Raw genomic sequence first — 17297 nt, 5'->3', positions numbered from 1 at the left:
TCAATCTATGTTTTCAGACTGCCCTCTCAGCAAAACTGCTTCACTGCATACATGGAGTTCCTGTTTAAGAAACCTTTGCAAAAATCCTATATAATGTAAATCTTCCAGAATTTGGAAATAGCTACATTTCCTTTCTGACTTGCTCTCCTCTATTAGATGCCATAATAAAATCATTTCTAAAACTATTTCAGATTTTTTGGATCTATTCTCATATTCAACAATGTCAATAGTTGTCACAAATGCTACATAAGAGTGGGATATAATGTGATGTAATGGAAGGAGCTCTAAATTTGGAATCAAGGATCCTGGATTTTAATCTGGACTCGGGCTACCTACCACCTGTATAACCTTGGTAAGTCACATATCTCTAGGTGTCAGTTTTCTCAACTACAAAATGAGAGGATTAGTCTAGGTGACCTTTAATGTCATTTCCATCTCTAACTATGGTCCTAGATAATGTGGTGGAGTGGCAGACTTGGAGTCAATGTCCTAAATTTGAGTCAAGAGTAGTTATTAAATATTCATTGCCAGCATGACAGTAGCTCTTCAGTAAAGTATCCAAAAGATCCGTGTTTGGCCCTGGGCTGTTTGACATTTTAATCAATGACTTGTATAAATATATGATTGGCATATATATAAAATTTGTAGATAACACCATGTCAGGAGGGATAACTTCAGATGCATGTGATAGAGGAGATATAGATACCAGTTGTTTTGAAAAAGATATGGAGAGTTTCAATGGACTGCAAACTCAATATGTTTCATCAGTATGAGGGAGCAACTAAAAAAGCTAATTTAGTCTTGGGCTACACAAAGAAAAGAATAACTCCTAGGAATAGGGAGGTAATTGAACCTCATCTAAAGTATTGTATTCAACTCTAGTCAGTGAAGTGTCAGGCTGGAATATCCTGAGGAGGGCAGCTAGAATGGTTAGTCTTTGAGTCCTTGCCATTATTTGGAGCTAAGTATATTTAGCCTGGAGAAAAAAAGATTTAAGGAAGGACATGATAACTGGATGCAAATATTTGAAGGATTGTCATATAAAGGAAGAATGAGAGTTGTTCTATTTGACCTCAGAAATAAAAACAGCAGCAATGGGTAAAATATGGTTTCATATTTAATGTCAGAAAAAAACTAAAAATCTAAACAATTAGATCTATCTAAATATGAAATGGGTTATCTTGAGGTCAACAAGTCAAGCAACTAGTGCCAGATACTGTGCTAAAGGCTGGGGATATAAAGAAAGGCAAAACACACAAGAAAAAAAAAAAACACAAGGAGCTCATAATCTAATGGGAAATACAACACACAAACAACTATGTACAAATACAAGATAAACTGGATACAACATTAGGAAAACTGCCATTAAGGTGGATCCGTAAAGGCTTCTTGCAGGGGATAGGATCTGAAAGAAGTTTTAAAGGAAGTTTTAGAGGAGAACTAATGAAAATACATGTAGTTGAGAGAAAGTGCAAGGAGACTGTTGTGTCACTGGGTCATAGAATATATAAAATGAAGTACTATGGAAGAAAACTGATAACACAGGAAGGGGCTAGGTTATTAAAGGAATAGGGAGATACTAAATTTTATTGAATGGGGGAGGGGATACATACTTAGACCTATCCTATAATAAGATCCTGTGTATTTTCATAAGTTCTCCTGTTTTGTTTTGGACATGTTGATTATAAGATATCTATGTTATAGCCAATCTTAGATTTCAAGAAGCATTTAAGGAAGATGTAAATCTGAAAGTTAGAAAAGAGGTGAAGGCTATATATAATAGACTTGAGAATCATCTGCATAGAGATGACAACAAATGGCAAACCCTTTTCTTGGGAGTCCTCAAGAAGGCAGTAGTTAACTACTTTTCTAATATGTTATAATAGTTATAGTAGTTTTCTAGTATAGTATAGTAGTAGTATAGAGTTCTAGTATAGTATAGTATAGTATAGTATAGTATAGTATAGTAGTATATAGTAGTATATAGTTGTACTTGCATTGATCTAAATGACCACTTAGGTCCCTTAAAACTATCAAATTCTTTTAAGTCCTGAGTCAGATACTTTATGATGTATGGCTATAGGAAAGTCACTTAGTCTCTCTGACTCTCCGTTTCCTCATCTAGAAAATGTGTCTATGCAATCTAACAGGGTTATTATGGGGGGGGGAGTTTTATAAATCTTGTAAAAATATATAAATTTGAACTACTGTTAATGTTTCCACATGATATTTTCCATAAGAAAGAAGTTCCTATAAGTCAGCAGTGTCAAATTGAAATTATCCCTACCAATAGTACAGTGATGTAGAAAACCACAAATTTACCTTATATTGTATTATATTTTTATTTAAATATTTTCTGATTATACTTAAATCTGGTTCCTGTCAAACTAAGAAGTTTTGCAAAGTGATATACAGCTGGCAGAATATAAATTGACCCCTCTTCTATAAATGATAGATAAGAAATTAGAAGTTTTAGTTAGGAACAGGGATGGTTACCCCAAAAGAAGAAAGAAAGGGCAGATAAATAATTAAACCAACCTTTAAAACTGTGCTTGGAAATTTGAGTCTGTTTTTCTCTTCTTGGAAGTCTGAAGGCAGAAAAGAGAGTGGAGCTTACATATATATATATTTTAAAGTGATTGATCTTCAGAATTCTCTAAAGTTACATTTTCAAATAAAAGCAAAGATGGAATTACCAATTTCACATCATTTTCCAGGCCAGAAAAATGTTAGACAGAGCATTCAAAACTTAGTGTTTATACTTGTAAAATATTCTCTCAAAAAAAACCCTGTTTAACTTGAAAGTGATACATATGAGACTCATATGTTAAAAAAAACATATTCTCATATTAGAAATACCAAGTAGAAATGTTTTCTTGGTATTTCAGAAGGGTTGTCAGACTAAAGAAGAGTATCTAATTTTCTAAACTATACTGTAATTATGTTTTCATAGCTATAGAAAGCTTATTTAATAGGTTTGTATTTCTAAGGTTCATATGCCTAATCTATTTTTTCATTTATTTAAATCTTTGCAACACATACATATGTATATGTATGCATAATAATATACATACTTAATAATAAACATGTTACCAATAAAGGCAAAATTTACTTTTTTTTCATTTTATCACATAAAAATGTGACATTTATTTACTCATATAAACAGTAACTTTTGTTTTATACATTCCTTGATGTGGTATAGCTAACTTTTTAAAACCTAAAACATTCTCAACAGCTTTAAAAGTACACCAAAAAGTAGAATTTAAAAGTAAGATATAATATAATACTAACATGTTCTATGCTCAGCATATGCTTGAGTTCTTATGCCAGCTCCATCACAAATAAGCTTCATGATTTTGGGTAAGCAACTTGAAGTTTCTATCTCCATTTTCTCATCAAAAAGAGATAACTATTGGGTAGTCCCCAATAATTCTCCACCTCAGTGTATTTAACCACAAATTGTGGATTAAAGAATTTTCTATTAACACAGGATATAAGAGAAGATAATTTATAGACAAAGAAAAGTTATATTTAGAGCCTGTCCCTAATATTTACTAGGTCTGATACAATAGACAAGTTATATAATTTCTCTCAGCCTTCATTTCCTTATCTGCAAAATGGGGATACTAACATATCTACTGTTACTTATTTAATGGGCCCCATAATGCTGCTCCAGAAAAATAGAAAGTACTTCGCAAATTTTAAAGTACTACATAATATGTCTGGTAATATAACCTGGAAAGTTAATGTAAATTTTCTATATATATACATTTTCTGTTGGTAGAATAATAATATGTAAGGAAGTGAGAGGACATTATAATGATATAATTTCAATGTAGTGATGACTATAAATTGGAAGAGGTGATGCTTGTGTGTATTTAGGTGGGAAGAATTAAGAGGAAGTCAAAGTCTTCAACTAGACTGAGGGTCAGATAAACCAATGATAGCTGCTGCCAACATTATATTTTTCTCTGTTTATATAGTTAAGTTATAAAAATAAACATGCTATTTTAAAACATTCTGACTTTACTAAAGAGTAGAAAAATTTCACAAAAGGAAAAAAATTATGTAGGGTAATGGAAATGGTGCCAAATTAAGGTCAAGAGAACTGGGTTTAGTATCCATTAAAGCTATTCACCAAATGTGTGGGGAAATCTCTTCATCTCTCTGAGCATCCATTCCCTCCTCTGTAAATTTAAGGAGCCATTCTGCATAATCTCTATGGTCCCTCCAGCTCTAACTTTCCATTATGCTAAAGACACAATAATCTGCAAACCAAATAATCCAAAATTGACTAAATGTGTTTGTTGTCAACCTTGAACTTTCTTGATGCGACTGTAATCAAATAATGAATATTAACATTGGTTTGAGCAATACTGGATGTGGGGAAACAAAATGACAGCTGGCACAGCCCCCATTTAAAGCACTGAGTAAGGGAATATAACTCACAAGAGAGACAGCACAGCCTGTCATTACAATACAGGAAAAGAAATTAAAAGAGCCAGTTTCTATTCCCATCCTTGATGCTGACTCTGAATTGCCTTGAGCAAATCACACAACCTATTTATGTCTCAGTTTTTCCATCTGCAAAATGGAGATCATCACCCTTGTCCCTCTAGAGTGATGGAAAAGTACTCTGAAGTGCAAGGAAAAAAAAGATCTGGGAAATATAAAGTCTTACTATGAGTAGGGGAAAATAAAATTGAATGAAATGAAAATATTGGCAAAGAAGTTCTGATCTTTCACTTTCAAAAAGCACTAAATTTTAATGAGAAAACTTAGGTTCAAATCCTGTGCTCCACTTCTTACCTATCTGTGTGACTTGGCAATTCATTTAATTCTTTTGGCTTCCATTTCAGTTTCTTTATGTAGAAAATTAGGAAATTGGATTAAAATCTTCCTAATATTTCTTCAAACTCTGTCTCTTTAAGAGAGGAAGGGAGAGAGGAATCAAAAAAGAGAAAGATAAAGACATAGGAGGAGAGATGGGGAGAGATGGAGAAACACACAGAGACAGAGAGAGACACACAGAGATACCCACAGAGAGATAGATACATACAGAGAGACTTACAGAGACAGAGAGATACAGAAAGATATGGGGGGACTGGAGAAAAGGGGAGGGGAGAAAATGGGAGGGGAGAGAAGGAAAGGGTAAAGAAAGGGAGGAGAGAAGAAGAGAAAGGAGAGAAGGAAAGGGGAAAGAAGGGGAGGATAGAAGAAGGGAGGGGAAGGGAGGAGAGAAAAGGAGGAAGAGGATAGGAAAAAGGAGAGAGGGGAGGAGGGAAAGGGAGGACAGGGGAGAAGGGAAAGGGAGGGCGGGGGAGGAGGAAGAGAGGAGGAGAGATGGGCAAGGAGAGGAAGGGAAGGGAGAGTAGTAAAAAAGAGGGGAAAGGAGTAAGAGGAAAGGGGAGAGGGAAAGAGGAAGGGAGAAAGGGGAAACAGGAGGAGAGAAAAGGAGAAGAGAAGAGAGGAAAAGAAAGAAAAGGAGAGGGGAGGGGAAGCTAGGAAAATAAAGTAGAGGAGGGGAGGGCAGGAAAGAGGGGAAGGGAGGAGAGGAAAGAAGGAAGGCTTGTGTCAAGTGAGGTAAAGGAGGAAATTACTGCTGAAAGCCTCTAAGGAAGCTCTCTCTAGTTTGTCTTTGTCATTTCCAACTTAGATAGCATTCCAAAGATGCCTCTGATTTACTTAGCAGTTTATTCTCAGCTGCCTCCAGTTTAGCCTTAACACTCTTAATCCTTGTCAGCATCACTTCTAACAACATTCTATCTCTTTCTAGTCATTTCCTCTTCTCAGTCTGGACCAAAGCTGTTCTTCATTCTCAGAATTCTTTCTTTGTAACTCCATTGCTCAATTATCTGACAAAGAGAAGGAAAATGGTAATATTCAGATATAGATTGGGGGGGGGGGTTAGAACAGAGAATGTTGTTCATGGATTATCATTATTTTACCCTGTGGCCTTGCCACCTGAAGACCACCTGGTGACTTTCATAACTGCATTTAAAAATCCAGCAGAGAATTCATCTGCCTGGAAAAGTTCTGCATGTGCTCAAGGCGATGCGTCTGTCCAGAAAAACCTTGAAGGGTTTGCTGGGTCCCTGTATCCATTCTGCCATAATAACAGTCCTAGAATAAGAAGAAGTCAGAGAGTAAAGGTTAAGAAGGGAGTTTGTCCAAAATTATATCACCATATTTTGGAAATCCCTTACTATATCACCATTCAACCTCAATACCTACTTTCCTCTCATCTATTTTCAAATGAAGCAAAAGCTTTTGTGGAAGAAAAGGGAAAAGTGGTTTATTTTTTGTCTAAGTTAGCCTTATTGGTTTTCCTCATTAAGGGATATGCACCTGATACTTACATTGTTATATTTCTAGATGCTGTACTTATCTTGATCAGTCCGAATACTCAGACAACAGTGTTGTTCTTCATATGTTCATCTGAGACTTTTTTTTATGCATTTGTCTCCATATCCCTTTTAGAAGCTTCTAATATGCCCAAAGCAAACAATGGGTATTTAATATTAAGTTCTAATAACATATATTGATGGATAATGGGAATTCACAAAAACAAATAATTGGGGGGGGAAAATATAGGTGATCCAAGTAGCATTCCCATGAAAGTTCAAGATATCAGGAAGACACAAATGCTTGCAATATTTTATTTCTAATTTTAAAAAATATTTTAATGTTAAAGTAAAACTTTAGTAGAAAAATCATGTTATTTGAATGAACAATTAAAGAACAAATGTAATTCAAAACTGTTTTCTTTAGATTTTCATAAATCATTCATCTTGAAAACAATCTCCAAAAAATTAATTCTATCTATTAAATGCTCAGTAACGAATTAAATAGAAGGGGAAATGACTAGGAGTATTCTGCTGAATAAAATAGACAAGCAAAGGAATAAACATTGAATATGAAAACAATGCTTTTTAAAGTCAATCTTGCAGTTCTGACATTTTATTTAAGTACTAAACTTGTAAGAAGGAGCCAAAAGAATAAAATATTTTAATCAAAGGTGCTCTACTCAGTGATAATGAAAAGTTTCTTTGCACCCCTTGTCTATAATGCCTTGTGAGACTTGTCTATAAAGACAAAATAGAAATGGGGGAAACAAGCTAATAGCTTTTTAAGTCCACAAGAAATGGTTTTATCTAAGCCCCTACTATATTTTATAGATGAGGTCACTAAGATACATAGAGGTAAAGGTGAAAGTGCCTAAATTTAGATAACAAGTCTTTCTTTTTCTGAACTATTATCTATGGGAAGATATCAATGGCAAAAACACTGGAATCAGAATTAACAGAGATCTGTATTTCAACAATACTTCTAACATTTATGAATTGTGTGACCATGAGCTAATCTCTCAGCATCTCTAAGAATCATTGCCCTCATAAATAAGATCAGGATAATAATTGAGGCAGACAGTTCTGCTGTAATTTCACATATTTCTTTCCAAAAAACACCACAATATAAAAAAATCATGCAATAAAACCATAGGTCTTCTGGAAGAAATAAGTTAGGAATATGAAATGCAAGAACTTTAGCAAAGACACATAAAAAGAGGCAAGAACCTAATTTTAAAAAAAGATAGAGTGAAACTAAAGTGAGTAGAACCAAGAGAACACTGTACACAGCAACAACAAGATTATGCAATGATCAATTCTGATGGACATGGTTCTTTTTTAACAATAAGGTGATTCAGGCCAATTTCAATAAACTTGTGAAGGAGAGAGCTATCTGCATCCAGAGAGAGGACTATGGGGACTGAAGATGTGTCACAATATAGTATTTTCACCTTTTTGTTATTGTTTGCTTGCTTCTTGTTTTCTCATTTTTTTTCCTTTTTGATCTGATTTTTCTTGTGCAGCATGATAAATGTGGAAATATGTATAGAAGAATTGCACATGTTTAACCTATATTAGATTACTTGCTGTCTAGAGGAAGGGGGGGGAAGAGAGGGAGAAAAAATTGAAACCCAAGGTTTTGCAAGGGTGAATGTTGAAAACTATCTTTTTATGTATTTTGAAAAGAAAAAGCTATTTCTAAAAGGTAGCATGGTTTTAAACATCTTAAATGGTTAAAAAAAATAACAAATACTACAAAAAAAAGTGGCCTCAGGCTTCTGCTCAGCGCTCCAATTGGGCCTAGCAAGCTGGTAAGGCTGCAACTCTAGACTTGAAACTGCAGTATAAGGGGATTGGAGAGGGGAGGAATTTGGGGATCTGGGAGAACAGCCCTTCTTCTAATGACATCCACTGCTATACCAAAAGACCCAACATTTTCTGGTGAAAGTGAAGGTTTAGGAGGGCTCAACTTTTGAGTTATCATGAAATGGGACTATTTTGTGAGGTTCTAATGTTCCTTAGGAAGAAATTCCACAAAAACACACTCAAGAATTCAAATGTACATTATACTTAAGATCTTACCCAATATATCAAGTGAAAAAATTCATATTTTTGAAACATGCAATATAGAAAAACTTACTATACTACCAATCTGATGGTACCTACCCTGGACAGACTGTTGGACCTAGAGTCAGAAAAACCTGAGTTACCTTGCCTCAGACATTTCCTAACTAGGAGACTCTGTGCAAATCACTAAGGGTCTGTTATCTCAGCTGCAAAATGGAGATAATAATATCAGTTATTTGAAGGGTTAATATAAAAATAAATAGATCAAACTCTAAAGTACTTTGCAAACCTTAAAGCACTATATAAAGGCTAGCTGTTATCACTATTATGGAGCTGTTACAGGATTAGATGCATGTTAAGTGCTTTATGAAGTCTTTTTCTTTTTAAAATTTTATTTTATTTTTAATTTATGGAATAAAATAGCATATCTATAACAAAGTCCAATAAAAAATGATTGCACATGAAACTGCAAATCCAGGGAGGGAGGGGGAAATTTGGAAAAGTGAATACAAGGGATAATGTAAAAAAATTACCCATGCATATGTACTATCAAAAAAATTATAATTATAAAATTAATAAATTATAAAAAAGAAAAGAAACTGCAAATCCACCATGCACAACTTGCTATTCTTTTCATATATACAACATTATCATGTAAATTCCTTTTTTTCTATTCTTTTCTTCCTTCTCCCCCTCTTTATTAAGTCTTAAAGTGCTACACAAACATTTCCTTTTTTTCCCTTGTGTTAGTCTATCTCTCTCTGGCTATGTCTCTCCCTCTCTAATAAATGTTATTGGGAAGGGCTTCAAAAAGTCAGATAATCACAGAATATCAATCTAACTTCAGAAAGGAATGACTCTCCCCAACTTGCCCACCATTCAGACTGGCAAAGAGTAGGGACAGTCTTAATTCACCAGGAGTTTATACTCAGATTTACTAAAAATTGCTTTCTGTTTGCTTAGCTTTGTTTTTAAATATTGGAGTGGATTTCAAGTAGAAGGGGAAGTCCTGTAGCATGTAGAAAAACATTTCAGCTTGTCATTGTGATTTGCCTTGGGGAAAAAGAGTTTCAGAGAAAGCTCTGCCTGAGGCTGATAGAAGAGGACCAGCTCCTGACAGAGAAGGGCTTCAGAGAGACTTAGGGACTTAAAGCATTCAGGGCACCTCCCTTATCACTGTCAAGGAGCTTTTTTTGAATCCTGTAGCAGGGGCAAAATATCCCTGACCATCAACTGCCTCTATCAAAATTCTAAGGAGAGATATATTTACACAGCTAAGGGAAAAGCAGGCAATAGATGAAGTAGACTCACTTCACAAAAGCCCCCCAAAAATGGCACCAGTGAAAGAAGAAAGCTGATAAAATATCTGAAGCATGATATCTCTTTATAGAGTTGACAATAAAATTCTCCATCTCCTGCAAGAAATAAGAGAAAATTTCCAACGGGGGGATTGTAATAAGCAAGAATTTTCTTAACATTTATTCAATAACTATTAAGCACCTACTATGTGCAACTAGCACAGGTGAAGAAAGGAATATGGTTAATCTCTTTAATGAGAAGGAGCTAGCTAGCTGAATTGAATTCAATTCAGCTAGAAACAAACTGATGTTCAGAAAGCAATATGATGTTATGAAATGTTCCAAATGTATCATTCTCCCTTGGATTACTGAAATAACCTACAATAGGTCATGCTACCTCTCCTTTCTGTCCCCTCTTCATATTACTCCAAGAATCAACTTCCTTTGGTATGGATCTGGTCATGTAATTCTTCTGCTCAAAAATTTCAGCTGGTTCCTGATGACCTGCTAAATGAAGTTGAAAATATTCAAACTCCTTTTTCTTATATTCAAATCCTTTCTTACTTTGGTGCATGCACATACACACACACACACACACACACACACACACACACACACACACACACCTTTTCCAGCCTTCTCTTAAATGACTTCATTATACACACTCAATACTTCATTTCTGAAGCTTTCTGACTTTTGTGAGTTTTACCCCATGTTTTACCCAAGTCAAAAGTTTTACCTTCTAAATGAAATGCCATCCACTCTATAAAACATTCCCCGATATTTCCACATGGTAATTATGAATTACATATTATTGTGTTTTACAAATTCTTAATCTAACAACTAGGTGGTGCCATAATTAATAGAGCACCAAGCCTGAATTCAGGAAGACTCAATTTCCTGAGTTCAACTATGATCTCAGACACTAGCAATGAGACACTAGGCAAGTTATTTAACCCTGTTTGCTAGTTTCCTCATCTGTAAAATGAGCCAGAGAAGGAGATGGCAAATACTCCAGTATCGATGCCAAGAAAACTCTAAATGGGGTCATGAGGAGTTGGTCATGACCAAAACAACTGAACAAATGACAAATTAATCACACATTATTTTATTATTATCTGCATATTTGCCACACACACCCATTACACTATGTGTACAGTTTTCTGTTCACACTGCATAATTAATAAATATCTATTGAATTAATAAATCAAACAAAGAGAGCAAGAGGGTAAAAGGAAAAGAGGAAAAAACAGTGAATTTAAAGTTTCTCTTTATGATTTTAAATCTCAATCTTTATTTCCTGCCATGCCTTCTATCTTGTCTTTTTTTCTTCACTTTTAAATTAAATTAATTAATGCTTTAACGATTTCATTGTTGTTTCCCCCCAAAAAAAGTAAGTTTTATTTCATTAATTCAATGTTTTTGTGGGGGGGTTTTAACTTTCAATTTATTAATCTCTTCTTTGCTTTTCAGGATTTCTATTTAAGTGTTTACTAGAGGGGATTTTATTTGTTGGTTTTGTAATTTTTTAGTCACATACCCAATTTGATTTTGATTTGGGTTGATTTTTGTTTGTTTGTTTGTTTTGGGTTTTTTCTTTTTGGCAAGGCAATCAGGTGAAGTGACTTTCCCAAGATTACACAGTTAGTATGGTTAATTTAGTTTTCAATTACCCAATTCCTTGATTAGCTTTTTATTTTATTGATATAAAGTTTGAGATAAAAATTTTCCCCTAAGTACTACCTTAGCTGCACCCTCAAAATTATTGCCATTATCTTTAAATTGTTGTTCCTATGGTTGGTTATTTGATCCAACCACTCTAGTTAATTTTTAATCTTTGTTTTAAATGAATGTAATTTTTACTACATTATGATAAAAAAACATTTAACATTTCTGCCTATGTTGATTTTTGAGGACTTTATACCCTAATATATGGTCAGTTTTTGTGAACATATTATACACAGCTGAGAATTTTCCCTTTAAGTAAATTCACATTATGCACATTATGCAAATTTGACTTTATGTAAATAATTTTAAAAAAAAATCTGCATCCCAAAAATATCTATATTAATTTTATTCTGGCATGTACTCACTCTCTCTACTCCTGCCCTTTGGTTCAGTGCTTCTGGCCTCTCTCCTCAAAACATACATAGACACCCTTTAAAAAGCCCTCCAGGTGAAAGCAAAAGAACAAGTGCATGGTGCAAGTCTACTACCATAGGCATCACAGGATCAGAGGCTTAATCTGAGACCTCCAGCACAATGGAGGAGACATTTATTGGTTGGTCCTCTCCCTCCTTACATGTGTGGAATCTTGCATATTCCTTTCTATCCTTCCCCACATCCTCAGGCAAATTTATATTATATTAAAAAAATGTTTTTTTAACTAGACTGTGAAATATTCCACTTAAGTTTAAAAAAAAAAAGAATTGTTTGTACTCCTTTTTATTCCCATTAGATATTCCCCAGAAATGTATTATATCTATCTTCTCTACAATTCTAAATATCACATTAACTTTTTATTGTTTATTTTATGGTTAGATTTATCTTCATCTGAAAGGGGTGAATTGAAGTTCCCCACTATTATAGTCTTGCTTAGTACTAATATTAATTCATTGTCTATGGAACTTTCTAGTAAAAAGTAGTTTCCCTGTTTATCTTTTAATTAGATGTATTTTTGCTTTTGCTTTGTCTGAGATCATGATTTATATCCCTGCTTTTCTTTTTTTTTTAACTTTGATTGAAACATAAGAGACTCTGCTCCAGCCTTTTTTAAACTCTAAGTATATCTTTCTATTTCAGGTATGTTTGTTGTAAACAATATATTGTTGGGTTTTTGGTTTCTAATCAACTCTGATATACTCTTCCACTTTATGGGTGAATTCATCTTGTTCATATTCATAGTTGTGACTGGTAACTGGTATTTATTCTATGCTATTCTATGTATCCTTCTCTTTTTTTAATCTGCCTTCTCTTTAAAAGTCTTGCTTCTGATCACAGCCTTTCTTAACCTATCATCTGTTTTATTCTCCCTTACATACACACTGTTCTCTTAACTCCTTTCCCTCTTGGGAAAGATAAATTGCTATATTGAACTCTGTGTGTATGTATATGCTTCTCTTCTTGAAACAGTTCAGATGAGATTGATGTTCAAGTGTTTTCCTCTCCCCTGTGCTGTCCTCTTCACTATATAAACTCTTCAAAGAATGTTCTATTTATGTTAGATAGTCGTCTCCATTGTTCCTCTCTCTCTTCCCACCTCTCCCAGTACATTTCTCTTCTCTACCCTTTCATTCTTCTTTTTAGATCATTGAAACAAAATAGAATCACACTTAGGCTCTTTGTCTAATTAGACTCCCTCTAAGTCTCTTGATGATATATATATATATATATATATATATATATATATATATATATATATATATATATATATATATATATATATATATATATATATATAATGCATATCATATCACCTTATCATAAAGAAAATAACTAACCTTTGTGCCCCTTGTGATTTCTCATTTCTAGTTATTTTTTTATTCTTTTATTGAGTCTTATGTTTGAATATCAAATTATTCATTTCATCAGGAATGCTCAAAAGTCCTCAATTTCATTAAATATCCATTCTTTCTCTGCAGGATTTAGTTTTACTGGATACATTATTCTTCATGCTAATCCTAGATCTTCTGTCTTCTACCATATTATATGCAAAACTCTCTGTTCTTTCAATACATTGGCTGCTAAATTTCATGTAACTCTGACTGTGGCTCCATAGTATTAAAATTCTTTTCTTCTGGCTGCTTCTAGTATTTTCTTTTTGATTTGAGAGTCTGTATTTGGGGGACAATATTCCTCAGAATTTTCATTTTGGAGTTGTTTTCAATAAGTAACTATGGATTCTTTCCATTACTTTGCCATGTAGTTTCATAATATCTTAAAAGAAAGTTTGGCTTTAAAATTTATTGAAATATGATGTCTAAGACCTTTTTTGGTCATAGTTTTCAGATAGACAAATAAATCAATTTTTTTTGTTTTTTCTACCACATCTTTCATATTTTTTACTCTTTTGATTTGGTTTTATTACTTCTTAATATCACTTGAAGTCATTAGCTCTCATTTGGGCAGCTTTATTTTTTAAGGGATTATTTTCTTCAGTGACATTTTATACCTCTTTTACAAAGCTTCTAGTTTTCTCTTCATAACCTTTTTGGATAGCTCTCATTTCTTTTATCATTTTCCCCTCTGCCACTTTTATTTTTAAAAGCTTTTTTCTTACTCTTTCTCTCTTTGTTTAGCTTTTTAAAAATACTTTTCTGGGGAATTTTTGTTGGGCTTGTAAGCAATTTCCTTTTTTCTTGCAGGTTTTTTGTGTGTTTTTAAGTAATTGTCACCTTTTGTATTTTGTGTTGAACTTCTCTTTCACTATAGAGGCTCTTTATGGCTAACATTTTTTTATTTGCTCATTCTTCCAGCCTACTTCTTAACTTTGATCTTTATGTTAATGTTGGGTTCTGTTCACTTCTGGGAAGATATATAGTCTGAGCTTCTGATACTTTCACAAGTCAATCTGCAGGCCTGTAAGTTTTCCATATTACTATATTGTCTAATGGTGGTCACTAGTAGGGTAGGGGAGAGAGGAGAGAAGGGGGAAAAAGGGAAGGGAGAAGAAAATTAGATGATTCCTTTATTATATATTTAAGAGGAATAGAAAGTTATCCATAATGGATTTGTAGTTTTATATACAATCATATTTTTTCCTATTCTATGTTATGGAAATACTTGTTTTATTTCTTAAGTTCAGAATAAAACAGACACTCTCTCTTTCTCTCTCTCTCTCTCTCTCTCTCTCTCTCTCTCTCTCTCTCTCTCTCTCTCTCTGTGTGTGTGTGTGTGTGTGTGTGTGTGTGTGTGTGTATGGGTGTGTGAAGTATTTCAACCTTTAACATATTACTATATGACATGACCGTGCCCTAATATTCACATACATGACTTTGTCAGGTTATCATCGCTCCTTGCCAAATTATTTAACCAATGGCCTCCTAATTGGGTTCTCTGCTTCAAGCCTATTCCTTCTCTCAATGGACTTCCACAAAGTTCCTCAAATAGTTATTACAAGGTACATATCTGATCATGCCATTGTCTTGCTCAAAAATTTTCCCAAAATATAAAGTCTTCCATTTAAAAGCCTTCTCAAGCTGGCTCCAACCTATCTGTGGGGATATTTCCTATTCTGCCTCTTCCCATGCTCTACATCTAGAATTATTTATTTTGGGTTTGGAACTCCCTTTACACTACCACACCCCCATAGATTTTCCAATTTCTGTGAATGTGGATGAGGAAAACAATTCTGTCTTTCTATCCTTGGTACATAACAATGTCATGGATATTTTAGATACATAAGAAATATCCATTGAATTAAAATATCAATTTTGCCTTTTATAGCATTGTTTAAAATGCTCCCATAAATGGACTTTTCTTCTTTTTCTAAACTATAATCACCTTTCGATCAGATACTATATTCTCACATTTTAATGCCCCCTAAAGTGACTTATATAAGACCTTACATCTTACAAAAGTACTCAACTGATTTCTTCACTGCATACATCCTCAATCATAATATTATGTACTTCCAAAAATATTTTTAGATCTGAAAGAGAACTTAGAAATATTTTAATCCAACAAAGACAACTTTATGGATGAGAAAACAAAAATAACAACTAACATTTACATAGTGCTTCAAGATTTGTAAAGTGTTTTCCAAATATTACCATATTATAGTAATAATCCTTAGAGGGAGAAGCTGTTATTAATCTTTATTTTATAGATTTATTTTATAGATGAAGAAACTGAGGCAAATAGAGGTTGCCTAGGCTCACACAGCTAGTATCTAAGACAAGACTGAATTCAAGACTACCTGATTATATGTCCTTGTTTCTATCTACTATGACATCTAGCTGCCTAAGGACAAAAGAAGACTTGGCCAAAGTGACATGTTAGTGATTTTTTAGAGATCCTCTAATTCCATATCATGACTCTTTCTCTGACTTTAAATAGGGTTTCTCTCAGACCTTTCTAAGGGAGATCCTTATGCTTCCCATGCTTTCCTTGATGTATGTTACCATTAATATTGAAAAAAGTTTTCTATTCAGATCTCAAACTGTGTTATAAGTCAGTAATTATCAAAGCAATAGTACTGCTAAGTAGAGTGATAAACCAATGGAATTGATTAGGTACGTAATATACAGTAGCAAATTACCATAGTAATCTAGTGTTTTGTAAATACAATGACCCAAGCTTTTGGGAGAAGAACTCACTATATGATAAAAAAAAAATGTAAAATAGTGTGGCAGAAACTAGTTGGACATATCCTTTGAACCAGTAATACCATTACTAGCTTTATATTCCAAAGAAACCCAAAAAAGGGAAAACTATATATTTGTACAAATAATACTTATCACACCTCTTTTTTGTGGTAGCAAAATTGGGAATTGAGGGGACATCCATCAATTGAACAAGTAGTGGTATATGATGGTATTGGAATACTGTGTTACAAGAAATGACACTTAGATTGATTTCAGAAAAACATGAGAAGATATATGAACAAATGCAAAGTGAAGAGAGCAGAACTAGGAGAACATTGTACATGGTAACAGCAGTGCTGTACAATGATCAATTGTGAATGACTTAGACATCCTAATAGCAATACAATGATCCAAGACAATTTCAAAGGACTAATGATGAAAAATGCTATCCACCTCCAGAGAAAGAACTGCTGGAGCCTGAATGCAGATTGAAGCATACTATATTTCACTTCAGTTTTAATGGAGTTTTTTTGGACTGTGTTCTTTCTCACACTATGGAAATATATTTTGTATGATTGCACATATATAAGTTAAATAAAATTGCTTACATCTCAGGAAAGGGCAAAAGGGAAGGGAAGAAAGATAGAGAAAATCTGTAACTCAAATATTTTTAAAATGCTAAAAATTGTTTTCACATGTATTGGGAAAATTTTATTTTAAAAAGAAACAGTTTATGTATGTATGTATATATATATACATATATATATACAGAGAGAGAGAGACAAAGAAAGAGAAAGAGAGAACAAGAGAGAGAGAGAGAGAGAAGAGAGAGCAATGTATATAGCAATGATAGGATCATCCCCACTCTCCAGTGTAATGATTCACTAGAGATTTATGGATAAGATGATATTATAAGAAGAGAATTTGATGGTTCAAGGAATGCTTCTTCCTCAAACTGCAGCTCTGGGAATCCCTGAGCAACATAAGCAATCAGTTGTGGATGTAGAAGCCCAATGAGAATAGATTTCTCTCAAGAGACTAGAGGCGAACTTCTCTACCCCGGAACACAGGCCAGTTCATTGTGTATACCAAAGTTGTCAAATATTTGCAATTATATATTGAACCATCCAGTATTTGTCATATGTCCTTTACGTGAAACATAATTTGGGTATTTACACGGATGTGTGTGTGTGTATCCAAATCCAAAATTCAAGTGAAAAGATCATGTTTACTCATTTTAGAAAAGTCACTGTCACTTTGGCCTCCAATTTGTGCTGCTT

This window comes from Sminthopsis crassicaudata, chromosome 5, assembly GCF_048593235.1.
Source record: "Sminthopsis crassicaudata isolate SCR6 chromosome 5, ASM4859323v1, whole genome shotgun sequence".
Classification (NCBI taxonomy): domain Eukaryota; kingdom Metazoa; phylum Chordata; class Mammalia; order Dasyuromorphia; family Dasyuridae; genus Sminthopsis; species Sminthopsis crassicaudata.
The sequence above is the reverse complement of the archived record's forward strand: the minus strand, read 5'-3'. Positions refer to the sequence as shown.